At 35.6% G+C, this 17865-nt stretch overlaps 2 pseudogenes; both read right to left on the reverse strand.

The window, feature by feature from the left end:
• The window catches only part of LOC140603564 (UDP-glucuronosyltransferase 2B31-like), a 28690-nt pseudogene extending 13788 nt beyond the window's left edge, over positions 1-14902 (reverse strand).
• Positions 14903-15692: 790 nt separating this feature from the next.
• Positions 15693-16314, reverse strand: LOC140603565 (ubiquitin-conjugating enzyme E2 D3 pseudogene; annotated as a pseudogene).
• Positions 16315-17865: the final 1551 nt, after the last annotated feature.

Below are 17865 nucleotides of genomic sequence, written 5' to 3' on the forward strand. Positions count from 1 at the left end.
GCATGAAAAGATGCTCAGCAGCACTAATCATCAGGCAAATATGAATCTAAATCACAATGAGCTATCACCTCATGCCTATTAGAATAGCTATATCAGGAAGTGATAAGTATTGGCGAGAATGTGGAGAAAAAAGGGTATCCTTGTACCCTGTACATGAGACTGTAAATTGGATCAGTCACTAATGATAAACAATATGGAGATTCCTCAAAAATTAAAAATAGATCTACCATATAATCCAGCAATGCCACTTCTGGGTGAAAAGAAAGAAAAACAGGATATTGACCAGATCTATGCACTACCATATTTGTTGAAATATTATTCCCAACAACCAATGGAAACAGCCTAAGTGCCATTTGTGACCACCTGGATGGATTTCTAGGACATTATGCAAAAACTTGTATGTTTTCATTCTAAACTTTATTCCTGTAATTAAATCTACCTTATGACATGTTTTGAAAATTTCAATCCTAATTTGTATTCTTTTTTACCCTACAAGAAAATTGTGATCTATTTATCATTTTGCCCATTTTCAACTAAATCGCATATTACAGCTAATTTAGTGTAATTAAGCATTCTTTGATTAAACCTATTATAATGGTGTGATATACACAAATATAAGTTGTTTAATAATTACATAATTTTGGATATTTAGATTACTTCCAGTGTTTACTTTTATGAATAATTACCCCAAATAGGTTTTGCACATCTTGATTATTTTTTCTGTATGTTTTAATGAGTATATTATGAAGTCAAAGCCTATAAAGCATTTTTAAGATTCTTGATGCGTTTTGCCAAATGTCTTAATTCTTTAAAAATGGTACAAAAATTTTCTGAGAACTTAATTAATGGAAAAATAAGTAGTTTGGAGAAACCACTTCTTTATATATTCTTAACAATCACTGACATGGATTCAAATCTTGTTTTTGCAACTTAACAACAGCTACTATTAGTTATTATTATAATATTTATCCTTCTGATATTTATCCTTCTCATCCCTCTCTTCCTCCTATTTTTCCCCTTCCTATTGAGTTGTTTTCAAAATTAAATGAGGAAATCTTTCAAAAATGAGGTTAGATAACATAGAACTTTCACTAATCTTGTCTCAGTTTTTGAATCTTCTGAAAGTTATAGATAGCTTAAACAATTTGCAGTCAAAGGGTATATTTTGCTGCTCTATACCCTGTCCCTGGGTCCTAACTCATGGTTTCAACCCTTTATTGCTGGGGCCACTGCTGCTACTCTGAGCTTCACCCCTGAGTCCTAACTCAGGACTTTGAACTACCATTACTAGGGCCATGCTGGTGCTTCTCTGCAACTCACCCCCTTGGTCTTGACATATGGCTTTAATGGGCTATTAATGGATATGTGCTGCTGCTGCTCTAGGACTCTTTCTGGCACCAGAGTTGGAAATTTGATCTACTATCCTCAGGCTGTGCTGCTAAGTGTATCCTGTCTACCTGGGTGCAGGCCACTGCTGAACCCTGTCATCTAAGGGCTTGTGCTACTACCATACCCCTGCTGCCCTCCTGGGCCCAAGTCACTGAGGCAAACCCCAGACACAGAACCCAGTTCCACAGGAAATCTGCAGATGCTTGCACCTCTGACTGGCACCACTGTGACAGCAAATGTACTTACATGCCATGGCCAGAGCAAGGTAGTATTTTTGCATGAGCCTGATCCCAGTACCTCAGCCCTGCTGCCATTCTGAGTGCCAGTGCACCAGACGTGGTGCTAAGAGGGATTTCTTTGGTTAGAACTATCTACCGTGTACCCAGCAGACTTCACCTTTAGTGACCTCAATACCCCCTACCTGCTACTGCCACCTGCAAGGCCTCTCTAGTCTTGGCCATAGAACCTCCTGCAGTCTGCGGATTTGGCTTATGCTGATTGAGCTGCACAAAGGCTATATCACTGTGTATTCCCAGGAACAAAGATACTACACTCTACACATCCAGTGGCTTTGCAGCAACCTTCAGGTGAAAGTCTTTCCCAAAAAAACTCCAAAAATGCTGAGAAAGTGACTGCAACCTCTAATGCACAGATATCAATACAAACCATCAGAAAGATGAAAAAGGACACATGACACCACCAAAGGAACACAGTTTTTCAGTAATCTCAGAGAAATGGAGATCTGAAAAAATTAAGAGGGGATAAAAAAAAGGAACGCCAGGGTGGCTCAGTGGTTGAGCATCTGCCTTCAGCTCAGGGTGTGATCCTGGAGTCCCAGGATTGAGTCCCCCATTGGGCTCCCTGTAGGGAGCCCGCTTCTTCCTCTGCTTCTGTCTCTGCCTCTCTCTGTGTGTCTCTCATGAATAAATAAATAAAATCTTAAAGAAAATACAACAACATCATTATTTTAAGGAACCTCAGTGAGATTTAAGAGAACACAAATAAATGATTCAATGAAATCAGGAAAACTGCATAAACAGAATGAGAAGTTGAACAATGCAGTAGAAATCATAAAAAAAAATTCTGGAACTGAAGAACACAATGAATACAATGAAAAGCAATAGAGAGCTTCAATATCAGGCACAATCAAACAGAAAAAATAATCTATGAAGACAGATGTCTGGATATTATCTAGTCAGAGGAGAAAAAAGAAAATAAGAATGAAAAGTAGTGAAGAGTGTACATGGAACTTTCTCCAGAATAGACCACGTACGGGGTCACAAATCTGGTCTCAACTGATACCAAAAGATTGGGATTGCCCCCTACATATTTTCAGATCACAGTGCTTTGAAACTAGAACTCAATCACAAGAAGAAATTTGGAAGAAACTCAAAAACATGGAGGTTAAAAAGCATCCTACTAAAAGATGAATGAGTCAACCAGGAAATTAGAGAAAAATTAAAAAGATTCATGGAAACTAATAAAAATGAAGATACATCCATTCAAAATCTTTGGGATATAGCAAAAGTCGTCCTAAGAGGGAAATACATCGTAATACAAGCCTCCCTCAAAAAATCGGAAAAAACTCAAATACACAAGCTAACCTTGCACCTAAAGGAACTGGAGAACAGCAAGTAAAACCTACACCAGGCAGAAGGGTGATAATAAAGTTTGGAGCAGAACTTAATGAAATAGAGACCAGAAGAACTGTAGAACAGGTCAACAAAACCAGGAGTTGGTTCTTTGAAAGAATTAATAAAATAGATAAACCCCTAGCCAGCCTTATTAAAAAGAAAAGATGCAATAAAATCACGAATGAAAGAGGAGAGATCACAACCAATACCAAGGAAATACAATATTTTAAAAACGTTTTATGAGCAGCTATATGTCAACAAAATATAGCATCCATTCCTGATCAAAACTCTTCAAAGCGTAGGGATAGAGGGAACATCCCTCAATATTTTAAAAGCCATTAATGAAAAGCCTACAGCAAGTATCATTCTCAATGGGGAAACACTGGAAGCCTTTCCCCTAAGATCAGGAACACGACAGGGATGTCCACTCTCACCACTGCTATTCAGCATAGTCCTAGAAGTCCTAGCCTCAGCAATGAGACAACAAAAAGACATTAAAGGCATTCAAATTGGCAAAGAAGAAGTCAAACTCTCCCTCTTCACAGATGACATGATACTGTACATAGAAACCCAAAAGCCTCCACCCCAAGATTGCTAGAACTCATACAGCAATTCGGCAGTGTGACAGGATACAAAATCAATGCCCAGAAGTCAGTGGCATTTTTACACAGTAACAATGAGACTTAAGAAAGAGAAATTAAGGAGTCAATCCCATTTACAATTGCACCCAAAAGCATAAGGTACCTAGGAATAAACCTAATCAAAGAGGTAAAGGATCTATACCCTGAAAACTACAGAACACTTCTGAAAGAAATTGAGGAAGACACAACGAGATGGAAAAATATTCCATGCTCATGGATTGGCAGAATTAATATTGTGAAAATGTCTATGCTACCCAGGGCAATGTACATGTTCAGTGCAATCCCTATCGTGGACTTTCTTTAGAGAGTTGGAACAAATCATCTTAAGATTTGTGTGGAATCAGAAAAGACCCCGAATGGCCAGGGGTCTTTATTGAAGAAGAAAACCAAAGTCAGGGGCATCACAATGCCAGATTTCAAGCTGTACTACAAAGCTGTAATCATCAAGACAGTGTGGTACTGGCACAAAAACAGACACATAGATCAATGGAACAGAACAGAGAACCCAGAAGTGGACCCTCAACTCTATGGTCAACTAATATTTGACAAAGCAGGAAAGAATCCATAGACCATTTTCTTACACCATACACAAAGATAAACTCAAAATTGATGAAAGATCTAAATGTGAGACAAGAATTAATCAAAATCCTAGAGGAGAACACAGGCAACACCCTTTTTGAACTTGGCCACAGTATGTACCTTCTTGCAAGATACATTTATGAAGGCAAGGGAAACAAAAGCAAAAATGAACTATTGGGACTTAATCAGAATAAAAAGCTTCTGCACAGCAAAAGAAACAGTTAACAAAACTAAATTTGGAAGAAACTAAAAAACACAAGCTAACCCAAATGACATATCAGGCAAAAGGCTAGTGTACAAGATCAATAAAGAACTTATTAAACTCAACACCCAAGAAACAAACAATCCAATCATGAAATGGGCAAAAGACATGAACAGAAATCTCACAGAGGAAGACACAGACATGGCCAACAAGCACATGAAAAAATGCTCCGCATCACTTGCCATCAGGGAAATACAAATCAAAACCACAATGAGATACCACCTCACACCAGTGAATATGGGTAAAATTAACAAGGCAGGAAACCACAAATGTTGGAGAGGATGTGGAGAAAGGGGAACCCTCTTGCACTGTTGGTGGGAATGTGAATTGGTGCAGTCACTCTGGAAAACTGTGTGGAGGTTCCTCAAAGAGTTAAAAATAGACCTGCCCTAGGATCCAGCAATTGCACTGCTGGGGACTTACCCCAAAGATACAGATGCAGTGAAATGGCAGGACACCTGCACCCCAGTGGTTATTACAGCAATGTCCACAATAGCCAAATTGTTGAAGGAGCCTCGGTGTCCATTGAAAGATGAATGGATAAAGAAGATATGGTGTATATATAGATAAAGAGATAACAATATCTATAACAATATCTATCTATCTATCTATCTATCTATCTATCTATCTATCTATCTATCATCTATCCAATGGAATATTACTCATCCATTAGAAATGACAAATACCCACCATTTGCTTCAACGTGGTTAGAACTGGAGGTTATGCTGAGTCAATCAGAGAAGGACAATCATCATATGATTTATGCATACGGGGAATATAAGATATAGTGAAAGGGTTTATAAAGGAAAAGAGGGAAACTGAGTGGGAAAAATTTGAGAGGGTGACAAAACATGAGAGACTCCTAACTCTGAGAAACCAACAAAGATGTAGTGGAAGGGGAGGCGGGCAGTGGGATGGGACAACTGGGTGATGGGCACTGAGGAAGGCACTTGATGGGATGGGCACTGGGTGTTATATGTTGGCAAATCAAACTTCAATAAAAAATAATCTTAAAAAAAAAAAGAAAGAAAATTAGTGAAGAAAGCTTATGTGAATTGTAGGCACTACCAAGGAAGCAATATTCACATTATGAGAATCCCAGAAGAAGAGAGAGAGATGGACAGAAAATTTATTTGAAGGAATAATGGCTGAAAATTTCCCAAATCTGGGAAAATATATGGCCATTCAAGTACATGAAGTTCAAATATCCTCAAGCAGATTTAACACAAAGAGGTAGGTCTTCATTGAAAACCTTATAAGAAAGCTCTCAAAAATTAAAGACAGAGATCATTTTGTAAAACAGCAAGAGAAAAAGGGAACCTCATAAAACCATTAGCAGACCAGAAGAGAGTAGTGATATAGTCAAAGTGTTCAAAGAAGAAAACTGCTCACCAAGAATGCTTTACCCAAAAACTTGTCTTTCAGAAATGAGATAAAGACTTCCCATGACAAACAAAAGCTGAGGGATTTTATTACCACTATACCTCTCTAAGAAGAAATGCTAAAGGGAGCTCTTCAAGCTGAAATGAAAGCACACTAATTAGTGACATAAAAACATTTGAAAACATACAATTGACTGGTAAAAGTAAATATATAATCATACTCAAAGTACTCTAATACGGGCAGCCCCAGTAGCATAGTATTGGAGCACTTAATATATTGAACAACCATAATATGAAGGGAAAAATAGAGAGCAATGCAATAATAATGAGGGATTTTGGTAGCCAACCTATAACCACAGAAATCATCCAGGCATAAAGTCAAAAAGGGAATTATGGACTATACTATACTATACTTTAGAACTATACTTTAGAACAAATGGAACTAACAGACATATACCGAACATAACCATCCAACAGCAAATATACATTCCTCTCAAACACATGTGGAATATTCTCCAGGATAGATCATGTGATAGGTCACAAAACAAGTCTTAGCAGATTTAAGAAGATTCAAATCAAACCATTATCTTTTGCAAACACAATGGTATGAAACAAGAAATCAATAAAAGGAGAAAAAACTGGAAAATTCACCAATAAGTGCAAATTAAACAGCACTTCCAGAACAACAATGGGTTGAAGAAGAAAAGGAAAATAAAAAATATCTTCAAATAAATGAAAATAAAAACATAAAATGCTGGGAGCCTAGGTGGCTCTGTTGATTAAGTGGCTGACTCTTTGTTTCAGCTCAGGTCATGATCTCATGGGTCATGAGACTGATTCCTGCAATGGGCTCTGTGCTCAGCAGGGAGTTTACTTGAATGTTCTCTTCCTCTGCCTCTCCGTCCTCCTTCGAATAAATAAATAAATTGTAAAAAAACCCATAAAACTTATGGGATAATGCAAAAACAACACTAAGAGGCTAATTTATATCAATAAATGCCTATAGTAAGAAAAAAAGCTCAAATAACCTAGCTTTATACCTGCAGGAATTAAAAAGAAGAAACTAAGCCCAAAGTTAGTTGACGAAAATACCAAAGATCAGAGCAAAATAAATGAAATAGAGACCAGAAAAACAATACAAAATCAATAAAAGTAGAGCTGGTGTTTGAAAAGATAAAATCGACAAATCTTCAGCAAAAAGAGGATAAAATTGTAAAGAAAAGGAGACATTACAACTGATACTACAGAAATACAAAGGATCATAAAAACCTACTTTAGGGATCCCTGGGTGGCGCAGCGGTTTGGCGCCTGCCTTTGGCCCAGGGCGCGATCCTGGAGACCTGGGATCGAATCCCACGTCGGGCTTCCAGTGCATGGAGCCTGCTTCTCCCTCTGCCTGTGTCTCTGCCTCTCTCTCTCTCTCTCTCTCTCTGTGACTATCATAAATAAAAAAAAAAAAAAAAAAAAAAAAAAACCTACTTTAAACAATTATATACCAACAAATCAGATAACTTAGAAGAAATGGTAATTTTCTAGAAACATACAACTAACTATAACTGAATTATGAAGCAACATAAAACCTGAACAGACCAATAATTAGAAAAATTGAATTGCTAATAAAAATCTTCCAAGAAAAGCCCAGGACCAGATTATTTCTGGGTGAATTCTGTCAAAGACTTAAAAATATTTTTACCAGACCTTCTCAAACTCTTCCAAAAAACAAAAGAGGAGAGATAGCTTCCAAACTCATTTTATAAAGCCAGCATTATCTTGATACTGAAGCTCAATAAGGTCTCTATAAGAAAACAAAATGATAGACCAGTATCTCTGATGATCATAGATGCAAAAATCCTCAACAAAATGCTAGCAACCAAATTCAAAGACCTTTAAGAGGATCTTACACCATAGTCAAGTGGAAATTATCTCTTGAATTAAGGATGATTCAACAAATTAATGTGATACGTCACACTAACAGAAGGAAGAGTAAAAGTCATAATTATTTCAATAGGTGCAGAAAAAGCAATTGACAAAATTTAACATCCTTTCATGATAAAAGTTCCCATAAAATTATTTATATAAAGAACATAGGTCAGTATATCAAAGCCATATATTGCAATCCCATAGTTAGCATCATACTTAATGATAAAAATTTGAAATCCCTTCCCTAGAAAGGAAAAAAGGATTAAACAAAGACAAATATTCCTACTCTTTCCACTCTTATTCAATATAATGTTGGAAGTGCTAGTTAGAGCAAATTAGGCAAGAAAAAGAAATAAAGGCATCCAAACCGGAAAATATGTAATATTATCTCTGCAGGTGATGTGATATATACAGAAAACCCTAAAGACTCCACCAAAAAACTATTACAACTAATAAATGAATTCAGTAAAGCGGTAGGATACAAAATTAACATATAAAACCCAGTTTAGCTTCTATACACTAACAATGAACTATCTGAAAGAGAATTAAGAAAGCAATCCTATTTAGAGTTGCATCAAAAAGAATAAAATACTTAGGTGTACGTACGTGTAACCAAGGAGGTGAAAAATCTGTACACTGAAAACTGTAAGACATCGGTGACAGTAATTGAAGATATCCCAAATAAATGGAAAGATATCCCATGCTCATGAATTGGAAGATCTAATATTGTTTAAAATGTTTATACAGTCCAAAGCGATCCACTAATTCAATTATTATCAAAATTTCAATGGCATTTTTCACAGAAAACTGGATATACACATGAAAAGAGTGAAACTTTATCCCTACCTTATACCCTATACAAAAATTAACTCAAAGTGGATTGAAGGCTTAAATGTGAGATCTGAAGCCATAAAACATCTAGGAGGGAAACAGGAAAAAACTTCTTGACTTCGATCTTGGCAATGATCTTTAATTTAATTTAATATTTATTTTTTTGTATATTTTTCTTATTGGAGTTCGATTTGCCAACATATAGCATAACACCCAGTGCTCATCCCGTCAAGTGCTCCCCTGAAGTGCCCATCACCCAGTCACCCCAACCTCCTACCCATCTCCCTTCCACTACCCCTTGTTCATTTCCCAGAGTTAGGAGTCTCTCATGTTCATCTCCCTCTCTGATATTTCCCACTCATTTTCTCTCCTTTCCCCTTTATTCCATTTCACTATTTTTTATATTCCCCAAATGAATGAGACCATATAATGTTTTTCCTTTTCTGATTGACTTACTTCACTCAGCATAATACCCTCCAGTTCCATCCACGTTGAAGCAAATGGTGGGTATTTGTCATTTCTGATGGCTGAGGAATATTCCATTGTATACATAGACCACAGCTTCTTTATCCATTCATCTTTCCATGGACACTGAGGCTCCTTCCACAGCTTGGCTATTGTGGCCATTGCTGCTAGAAACATCAGGGTGCAGGTGTCCCGGCGTTTCATTGCATCTGTATCTTTGGGGTAAATCCCCAGCAGTGCAATTGCTGGGTCATAGGGCAGGTCTATTTTTAACTCTGAGGAACCTCCACACAGTTTTCCAGAGTGGCTGCACCAGTCACATTCCCACCAACAGTGCAAGAGGGTTCCCCTTCTCCACATCCTCTCCAACATTGTTTCCTGCCTTGTTAATTTTCCCCATTCTCACTGGTATGAGGTGGTATCTCATTGTGGTTTTGATTTGTATTCCCCTGATGGCAAGTGACGCGGAGCATTTTTTCATGTGCTTGTTGGCCATGTCTATGTCTTCCTCTGTGAAATTTCTATTCAGGTCTTTTGAGTCTTGGCAATGATCTTGTATAAGATATTGAAAGCAGAGGCAACAAAAGCTAAATTAAAGAAGTCTACATCAAACTAAAGATCTTGTACACAGCAAAGGAAACTAAAAAAAATTGAAAAGGCAATCTACAGAATGGAAGAAAATACTTGCAAATCATATATTGGATAAGGGATTAATATCCATAATATCTAAAGAACTCATACAAATCAATAGCAAAAGAAGCAAATAATCTAATTAAAAATGGGCAAAGGACCTGAATAGACATTTTCCCAAAGAAGAGATATGAATTGCCAGGAAACATGAAAATGTGGTCAACATCATGAACCATCAGGGAAATGCAAATCAAACCCACAATGAGGTATCACCTTGCACTTGTTAATAGAGCTATTTTCAAAAAGATGACATTTAAAAGTCAGGATGTGGAGAAAAGGGAACTCATAGTTTTGGTGGGAATTTAAATTGGTACATCCATTTAAGAAAACTATCAAGTTCCTCAAAAAATTAAATGTTAAGATACCATATGTTTGAGTAATCTCACTTGGAGGTATATATCAAAATGAAATGAAATCACCATTTCAAAGAGATGTATGAACCTCCATATTTATTGTAGCATTATTCATAAAAGTCAAGATATAGAGCCAACCTAATTGTCCTTTGGCAAATGAATAGATAAAGAAGAAAATGTGGTACTTATACAAAGAAATGTCATTCGGCCGTAAAAAAGAAGAAAATTCTTCCATTTGCCAAAAGTCAACATGGATTTATTTGGAGGACATTATGATAAAGGAAATATGTCAGTGAGAGAAAGACAGGGTTTATATCACTTATGTGTGGAATCTTTAAAAAAACAAGCAGATTTTTTAGAAACAATAGAATAGTAGTTGTCAAATGCTTGAGGAGAAGAGAAAATAGAAAAATGTAGGTCAAAGGGTAAACTTTTGTATAGGGAGAGTAAGTCAATATAATCTGCAGTGTATGACGGTAGTTAATAATACAATATTGTATAGTTGAAAGTTGCTGAGGGTAGATTTAAGCATTTCACACAGACACACACACACACATACAGCTTTAATGATGTGATGAATGTGTTAATTACCTTGATCATGGTAATTATTCTACAATATAAATATCAATTTATCATGCTGCATATATATACACACACACACACAAACACACATATATATGCACACATATAATTGTATTTTTCAATTATTTCTGAGTAAAGTTGGGAAAAAAGAATTAGAAATAATTATACACCTGAATCACAATTTCTTGGATATCAATATTCAGACATTTCTGGGTTTTTTTTTAGACTTAGACTTTGTTGATATGCAATTCACTTACCATACAATTGGCCAGTTAAAAAAATGCATAATTCAGTGGTTCATAGTATATTTGCAGAATTGAGCAACCATGAGAATAATCAATATTATATCACCAACTTCGCATTCCTCCAGCCATAGGCAACAATGAATTTATAATTCTACAGATTTGCCTATTCTAGGCACTTCATGTAAATGAAATCATACAATATGTGGTTGTGACCTGCTTCTTTAAATTAGCAAAATATTTTAAAGGTTTATCTTTGTTGTACCATGAATCAGGGCTTCATTCCTTTTTATTGTCAAATAATATTATATAGGATAGATGTACTACATATTGTTTTTAGTTGGTAAACATTTGTGTTTCTTTTTCTGATATTTGGCCATTAAATGTACAAGTTTTGTGTAGACATATCTTTTTCATAGATATATACTGGTTTGAGGTGAGGGGGGTCCAACTTCATTATTTTACATGTGGATAATTAATTTTTCCAGAAGAATTTATTCTGGATTATAAACTTGTTTCCATTGATCTATATGTCTCTCTCTTTGCCTGTAACATGCTCTCTTGAGTACTGTCGATTGAGAGTTGGCTTTGAAATCAGGAAGCAACTAGATCTTCTTTAATTTCCTTCCACAATATTTTAGAGTGTGCAACAATATGAGTTTTGAATTTCTTTTGTTAACTTTATTTGTATTTTATTCTTCTTGATTGTATTGTAAATGGAATTGTTTTCTGAATTTCATTTTGGAGTGGTCATTGCAAATGAAGTTGATTTCTATATATTGATCTTGTATCCTGAAAACTTGCTTAATTTGTGTTTTGATCTAATAGTGGCAGTCTTTAGATTTTCTCTATGTAAGATCATGTCATTTGACAATAGAGATAGTTTTATTTCCTTTTAAATTAGGAATCATTTTACTTCTCATTCTTTTCTAATGTCTTAGGAAGGACCTACATAACACATTGAACAGAAGTGGAGAGTGGCTTTCCTTATCTTTTATTTTTTCTTATCTAAGAAAGGAAAATATTTAAATCTTTCACCATTAAGTATGATGTTGGCAAGAGTTTTTGGTAGATGCTTTCTTTCATTTGAGGAAGTTCACTTCTATTCCTAGTTTACTGAGTATTCTAATCAGGAAAGATGCTGGAGTTCATAAACTAACAGTAAATTTGTTTGCATTTATTGAGATGATCATGCAGTTTTGGCTTTTATGCTATTGTATGTGGTATTATATTAATTGATTTTTCAGATATTACAACTACTTTTCATTCCTGGGATTAATTCTACTTTTTTTGTGTGTGTATAATTCTTTTTATATGGTTAAGGATTTTGTTTGTTAGCATTTTGTTGTACATTCATAAGGAATATTGGTTTGTAGTTTTCTTGTGATGTCATTGTTTGGTCTTAGTATCATGTTTTGTTGAATGTGTTTTCTCCTCTTGTATTTTTTGCAGAATTTTTAAAAAGAATATTAAGGAACACCTGGGTGGCTCTGTGGTTGAGCATCCGCCTTCTGCTCAGGGCATGATTCCAGTCCTGGGAATGAATGGGTCCCACACTAGGCTCCCCACAGGGACCCTGCTTCTCCCTCTGCCTACGTCTCTGCATCTCTCTCTGCGTCTCTCGTGAATACATAAAATCTTAAAAAATAAAAAGTATTACTTTTTCTTTTAATTCTTGGTAGAAACATTCAGTGAATCCATCTGGCCCTGGACTTTTCCTTGTGGTAGTTTTTTTTTTTTTTTTTTTACTAATTCAATCTCTCTTTTTGTTGTTGTTATAGGTCTATACAGATTTTCTCTTTCTACTTGAGTTCATTTCATAGTTCTTGTCTTTCTAGTGATTTGTCCATTTCACCTAGGTACCTCATTTGTTGGCATACAATTTATGTTAATATTCTCTTATCCTTTTTATTTGCCTAAGGTTGGTAGTAATATCTCCAATCTCATTTCTTATTTTAGAAATGTGAGACTTCTCTTTTTTTGGGAGTCCTTCTAGCTAACGGTTTTTTAATTTTGTTGATATTTTGAAAAAAACAAATTTTGGTTCAGTTATTTTGCTTTATTGTTATTCTCTATTTTTTGGTATCTCAGCTCTAATCTTTGTTATTTTCTTTCTTCTACTAGCTTTGGGTTTTGTTTGCTCTTTTTTCCCTTAGTTTCTATGTTTTTAAAATTTGTTTTCCAGTTTTACTGCAATATATTGGCATATAACACTATAAGGTATAACTTAATAATTTGGCATATGTATATATTGTGAATTGATCACTGTAAGTTTAGTTAACATCATCACCTCATATAGGTATAGTTTTTTTCTTGTAATGGGAACTTTTAAGATCTACTCTCTTAACAGCTTTTAAATATACAATAATACAATATCATTAATTATAGTCCATATGCTGTACATTACATCCACAGGTCTTACTTATGTTATAAATAAGTTTATACTTTTTGACCACCTTTACCCATTTCCCCCAAATTCCAGCTCTGGCAACCACCAATCTGTTCTCCATTGTTATGAGCTCAGCTTTTTTGATTTCACATGTAAATGAGATCACATAGTATTTGTCTTCTCTGATTTATTTCACTCAGTATCATGCCCTTGAAGTCCATTCATGTTGTCAAAAATGGCAGAATTTTTTTCTTTCTTATGACTGAATAATATTCACACACACACACACACTTATTGAAGAGAGTGCCCATTCCTCACTGCATATTTTTGCCTCTTTTGTCTTAAGTTAATTGACCATATATGTGCGAGTTTATTTCTAGGCCCTCTATTCTCTTCCATTGATCGATGTTTTTATGCCCATATTGTACTGTTTTGGTCCCTATAGCTTTGTAATGTGATTTCAAATCAGGGAGTGTGATGCCTCTAGCTTTGTAGTTGTTTTTCAAGATTGTTTTCACTATTTGGGGTCTTTTGTGGTTTCATACAAATTTTAGGATTGTTTGTTCTATTTCTGTGAAAAATACTATTTTTTTAAGGATTGCATTGAATCTCCAGATTGCTTTGGGTAGTGTGGACATTTTAACAATGTTGGTTTTCCCAATACATGAGCATAAACTATATTTCCAATTGAGTCTTCTTCAATTTCTTTCATCAGTCTCTCTCTTTAGTTTTCAATTTATAGATCTCTCAACTCCCTAGTTAAATGTATTTGAGTATTTTACTCTTTTTCTAAAAAAATATTTTTATTTATTTATTTCAGAGAGAGAGAGAGAGAGAGTGAGTGTTAAACAAGGGAAGCAACGGGGATAAGCAGACTCCACACTGATGGAAGAGCCTGACACAGGGCTTGATCTCACAACCCTGAGATCATGACCTGAGCCAAAATCAAGATTCAGATGCTTTACTGACTGAGCCACCCAGGCACCCCAGTATTTTATTCTTTTTGATGTAGTTATAGATGGGATTGCTTTCTTAATTTCTCTCTCTCTCTCTCTCTTTTTTTTTTTTTTTTTTTTTTGCAGTTTTATGGCTTTACTAACACAAGTACAACATGCACATAAACTGTGTATTCACTTCCTTTGACTGTGTATCCTGGCATTGGGATTGGGGACTGATGGCCAGCTGGGCTGCTCTTTCCATGATTTTGTGGTTCTTGGAGGAGACATTGTGAGCAATCTCTGCACAGTAAGATTTGTTGTATATCAGCAGCACTGCAAGCTCCTTCATGACTAGGAACTTCTGGAAGTCACGGGCAGTAGTGCTTTGTTGTTGCTCCCATAACTAGTGTTGGTCATCAAGATCTGGCACTTGAATCTTCTATGCACCCTATTATCAGTGCCCCCGTGTTTCTGCCAGTTGTGCTTCATTTTGACATACCGGTCTGACTGGTGCTGGATGAATGTCTTTGTCCTCTTTTCAATGACCTTAGATTGGTCCTCTTTTTAATGATCTTGGGCTTCACCAGAGGTATGAGGGCAGCCATGATCTTGAGTAAGAGCTGGCTACTACCTTCTCCAGCAATGCTTACAAAAAGTGCTTAACTTCTCCATCTGATAGTTGATGTTAGTGTGTAGAAATGCAACTGATTTTTGCATATTGATTTTGTATACTACAACTTTACTGACTTCCTTTATTCTAGTGGTTGTTTGTTTTGGTTTATGCAACTTTATTGAAGAGCAATAAATCAATTACTAGCAGAGCTACTAGTTGATCACTCATCCATCAAAAACTTATATCATTTATTCAGTGCTATATTAAACACTATATTGGAAGATAGATTAATTAATAGCTCCAAGCCTCCTAACAATTTAAATGAGAATTACAAAATGTTTGAGCCCTATTTTGGAATGCAAAGAGTGTTTGATTTCCAATTTCCATTCTCTGTAGAACAAGACAGGTCATTCTTTCATTGACATACATAAAATATATCACATTTTCTGTTCTACTGATGCTATAAATACAATACCAATTCTCTAGCCACATCAGTTATGAGCATAAAGTATATCATGTTAACCTCAAATCTCTAACAATGGAAGGCTTAAAAAAGTTTGGGTGCCAGAATAATGCTGCTTCCTTTGATGTGAAAACTAAGCATTCATCTCCCCCCCCCCCCCAGATGATTTCTTCAGCACGTTAGAACAGTGAGGAATGGTTTTAGTCTCATAACCAAGTTAAAGTAAAGACTTTGGCCACATAGTAAATATGCTCTATTTTTTAAAAAAAAATTCTGAATCTTGGGCAACTGTTCTTCATTTTCTAAAAGCAGTTATTGTCTAAAGCTGGAAGAACTTAAGTTTTCTCAGATGAGCATGTGAATGAATGGAGGGAGGTAAACACAAAATAAAATTTAAAAAGATGAGGTCTGATAAGGGAGCAGCTGGATAAGAAAATAAAAAAAGGAACAGTAACTTAAAGTTTATTCCAGCTATAATGCAGGTTATTCTGACTTTAAGGTAGCATGACATGGCATACTTCTGAGTCCACTCCTCAGATATTCTGTTGTACTTATCTCTGTTTTATAGATCCATGCAATTTCTGGTACTACAGGGTCATCTGGGTTTGGATCACATAGCAGTGAACAAATGGATAAAAGAACTTGAGAAACAGTTAAAGCAGGAGACCACTGTGATCTTAGAATATTGAGACAAATGCTACCATTATTGTTAATACCTGATGAATAAATTCTTGTAAATACAACCATTGGTGTTTGAAGGGGTAATCTATGGGAAAAGGAATTGTCAAAAAGAATACACTGCCTTGATATGGGCTGTCATTAGGTTCCATAATTGTTACTTGCCAATGAAACATATAATCCCCAACTGGATCTGCAGAACATTCTGATGGTGGATCATGGGCCAAATCACTAAATTCCTTACTAATCCATTTCAGTGCCATAGTCTGTGCTTTTCATCTGGCTCCTCAGATGTATCCTCGGTGTATACTCAAAGGTGTATACTCAAAGGTCCGGCCAAAACTCTTGATTGTCCGGGCAGCAGGGAAGGATCGCCATTTCATCTCACACTGGCTCTGCCAGACACAGAGGCCTGGTCCTAACTCAGGCTGCAGCCTCAGTCTCCTCCCTGTGGGGAAGCTGGGGTCTCCCCATAAGGGTTCATTCTCATGACACAGTCCTAGTAATTGGTTTTTGTTTTTTCGTGGAGTCTTTATAGTTTTCTATATATAATATTATGTCACCTGCAAATTGAGACAGTCTTAATCCTTCCTTTCCAATTTGGCTGATTTTATTTTTTCTTGCCTGATGCTCTGGGAAGGATTGCCAGCCAGTATTGTGTTAAATAAAAGTGGCAAGAATGGATATCCTTGTCTTACTCCTGATCTTAGAGGGAAAGCTTTCAGCTTTTTACCTTTGGAATGTCATCTTATCTATGAGATTGCCATATATGGCTTTTATTAGGTTGAGGTGTTTTCTCTCTATACCTTCTTTGTTGAGAGTTTATATCATATATGGATGTTGACTTTTTTCAGTTGTTTTTTCTTACATTTATTGAAATGATCATATGACTTTCATCTTTAATTTTGTTGAGGTGGTATATTACATTGGCTGACTTGCAGATGTCGAACCACCTCTGGAATAAACCACACTTAATGATGGTGTGTGATTCTTTTAATACATTATTTTAATTTATTGTTAAATTCAGCTTGCTAATATTCTGTTGAGGATTTTAGCATCTATGCTTATCAGGGATATTGGCCTGTGATTTTCTTTACATGTATGTTCTTGGTCTGGTTTTGGTTTCAGGTTAATGTGGGCCTCATAACATAAGTTTGGAACTGTTTTCTTTTATTTTTTTGGAAGAGTTTGAGAAGGATTGGTATTAATTTTTCTTTAAATGTTTGGTAGAATTTGCCAGTGAAGCTATCTGGTTCTAGACTTTTATTTGTTGGGAGATTTGATTACTGAATCAGCCTTCTTACTGATTGGTCAGTTCAGATTTTCTATTTCTTCATAATTTAGTCTTGGTGGGTTGTGTGTTTCCAGGAATTTTCCCATTTCTTTTAGGTTGTTCAAATTGCTGGCATGTACTTTTTCATGGTAGTCTCTTATGATCTGTCATATTTTTGTGGTATCAGTTATAATGTCTCTTCTTTCATTTCTAATTTTATTCATTTGAGCCCTTTCTCTTTTTTCTTCATAAGTCTAACTCTAGGTTTTACATTTTGTTCATCCTTTCCAAAAAATGGCACTTAGTTTCATTGATCTTTTCTATTGTCTTTTTGGTCTCTATTTCTGCTCTGATCTTTATTATTTCCCTCCCTCTACTAATTTGGGTATAGTTATTCTTTTTCTAACTCGTTGAGGTATAAAATTAAGTTGTTTTTGTTTTGTTTTGTTTTTTTAATTTGGGATCTTTCTTTTTAGGTTTATCCATATGGACTTCCCCCTAGAACTGCTTTTACTGCATCTTCTAAGTTTTCTTACTTTGT

This window comes from Canis lupus, chromosome 14 (assembly GCF_048164855.1).
Source record: "Canis lupus baileyi chromosome 14, mCanLup2.hap1, whole genome shotgun sequence".
Taxonomy (NCBI): domain Eukaryota; kingdom Metazoa; phylum Chordata; class Mammalia; order Carnivora; family Canidae; genus Canis; species Canis lupus.